We start from the raw sequence: 2,727 nt of genomic DNA, 5'->3' as shown, positions 1-2,727 counted from the left end.
TTAATGTAAAAAGTTAATCTGGATTCTAAGCTCATTGATAATATGTATCTCGTTGAACATCAAAATAATCTAAATCATCGATAATTTTGATTCCTTCAGTATTTCTGGCTTCAGGCTTTAAAGAAGGTTACAATGACTGGTTTCATCTGTCATTTATTGTACTTGGGAGCCTGGGACTGGAGGCAGCCCTATGTCTCTACTCTCTAGTCCCCCATCCGTGCCAGATATGGGGATATTCCCTAGATTTGGGGATTAATTCCTACATTTGGGAATTTATCCTTAGATTTGGGGATTTTTGATGACTGGTGGCGATATTTTGTACATATTTCTATGAAGAAGAAACAGAGATGAGGAAACCTTTATATTGTTGCAATTAGTTTACTTACAATTACATGAAGTGTAGTGAGTAATTTCTATATTAGAAGAAAATATATTTCTGGAAATAGGGACTTTTGGGTGGTTCCGGGGATTTTTATCACGAGTTTTAGGGATTTTAGACTAACCCATCTGGCAACACTGCTCCTGGTCTCCCTAACCCATAGATCGAGGCAGTGAGGCACTCCGTGCCGTGGATCCAGTTCAGTTCAGTTGCTCTGTGAACTCCACCGTAGTAACGTGCGATAGCTGGATTTATCGAGAATTGTGATCGCGTCTATATTTCTTATTTTAAGAAATTAATAATAGTTTAACTATTGGTGAAAATTCAGTGTTAATTCTCGCAAATTTCAGACGATGTTGATTGCAGCATAGCAAATGATATTCATTTGCGGTCGTGTGATCTCGGAACTACGTTAGTTTTATACCTTAGTTCTTGACCCGCCAAGGTAAGACCTTGTTTTCCCTTCCCGTTCTTATTCTTCGTTCCGTAGCTTTATTATCTCTCTCTCTCTCTCTCTCTCTCTCTCTCTCTCTCTCTCTCTCTCTCTCTCTCTCTCTCTCTCTCTCTCTCTTTTTGTTTTTGGTTCGTCTTTCAAAGCATGTGTCAGCTATTTTATATATTGCAGGTCGAATGTGTTGGTTTATTTATTTATATACGGGAAAAATTATTTTGTTTTGTAAGTGAATAGATATTTTTATGGTTTCTTTATACGTGAGTTGGGCAAAGACATCGTCTAAATGACAATACTCTAAAATGACCGGTGGATCCAACGTCATTTTAAACATTCCCAAAAAAGAAAACACATTGATATCTTGCATCCTAAGATAAAAAAAAAAAGAAAAAAAAAATCCTTAATTTTATTCCAATATATAATTTTTTTTTTTCATACAAACTTTCCAACGAATCTTACGCAAATATCATCACGATTGACCTTCCCAGAAAAGAATGAAATATTAATGAGTAAAATATTCCTGTTAAAACAGACTTTGCAAGTCGGGACTATATTAACATGACTTCTGTCATTTCTCGTAAGGTTCATATCAGTTTGCCTTTTTATTACTAGCTTTGTTAACGATATAAAGATAGTTCTAATGTTCAAATTGATAAATGGACATTAATTCTAAGAAGTTCATCCGATTAACAGGGGTTAATTAGTTATTTTATTCGTATTAAAGTTATTATCAAAATTATTATTATTATTATTATTATTATTATTATTATTATTATTATTATTATTATTATTATTATTATTATTAAGATTATTATTATTTATATTATCAAAATTATCATTATTCAATTTATTAATATTATTCATTTTATTAATATATTCAATTTAATAATTTTTTTTATTAAAATTGAAGTAAAATTTTAATAATAAAAATATTTTGTGTTTGGTCATAATATTATGAATAAGATATTGGCTTAATATGAAAAAGTAGCACTGAGGTCAGTTTAGAGTATTATTGAAGGTAAAACTGGGAATGTATGTGATTGTATATTTTATATGAATTACATGAAAATATATGTAGTGTTAAATATAGTAATTACACAGACGCAAACAAACATACATATAGAAAAAAGTATTTTAAAGAAAACAATAACTCGGTTATTTCAGATTTATTTTGTTACCCGAAAACAAAGTATAGGATTAATAAATCTAATTTAGGTTTAAAGGTTTAAAGGCCGCTCATGAATGGCAGGGGCAAGGGACAGTGACATTGTCCTATCGAGCAGGACAATGCCCTAGAGACTGACCATGTACACATATGATCAGCGCCCAAGCTAGGACCAAGGATGGCCAGGTAATGGCTGCTGATGACTCAGCAGATTGACCTATAGGCTCCCCCAAACCCTCCATCCTTAGCTCACAAGGATGGCGAGGTTGCAGCGACCAAAGAAACTAACGAATTTGAGAGGGGCTCGAACTCCGGTCTGGCGTTCACCAGTCAGGGAAGCTACCTCATCGGCCACCACAACCCTGAGGAAGAAAGTGATCGTCAGAAACGTTAGCAGTTATTTGGAACCTCGAATTACTGGAATCCCCCGGATTTACTGGAATCCCCAGGTAAATACTGGAATCCCCTTGAAAATTACCGAAATCTCCTACAATATCACTGCAAACCCTTAGAAATCGATAAATGATATGTGTTTTTATTAATTTACATTATTTTTTTTAGTAAATTTATTAAATAAAATGTGTATTTTAAAGCATTTTTCTATATACCCTTTACACAATATATAAAAGAGTACAGAACCTAACAAACCCACCTAACCTAACCTAGTAGTTCTCAGGGTACAACCCCTAGCCGGGGCAAGCCCCCTGACCCCCTTCCCAAGTCTCAAGCCTT

General features: G+C 34.0%; 1 protein-coding gene across 3 annotated transcripts in view; it reads left to right on the top strand.

Moving 5' to 3' along the window:
- The first annotated feature begins 572 nt into the window (after window positions 1-572).
- Window positions 573-2,727, top strand: part of LOC137647242 (solute carrier family 53 member 1-like) — a 318,023-nt gene continuing 315,868 nt past the window's right edge. For all 3 annotated transcript variants that reach the window (XR_011045545.1, XM_068380630.1, XM_068380627.1), the window contains exon 1: window positions 573-824. The gene's annotated coding sequence lies outside the window, so the exon portion shown is untranslated. The remainder of the gene's footprint in view (window positions 825-2,727) is intronic.

The sequence above is a fragment of the Palaemon carinicauda genome, chromosome 9 (genome assembly GCF_036898095.1).
Source record: "Palaemon carinicauda isolate YSFRI2023 chromosome 9, ASM3689809v2, whole genome shotgun sequence".
In the NCBI taxonomy this organism is placed as follows: domain Eukaryota; kingdom Metazoa; phylum Arthropoda; class Malacostraca; order Decapoda; family Palaemonidae; genus Palaemon; species Palaemon carinicauda.
The sequence above is the reverse complement of the archived record's forward strand: the minus strand, read 5'-3'. Positions and strand labels throughout refer to the sequence as shown.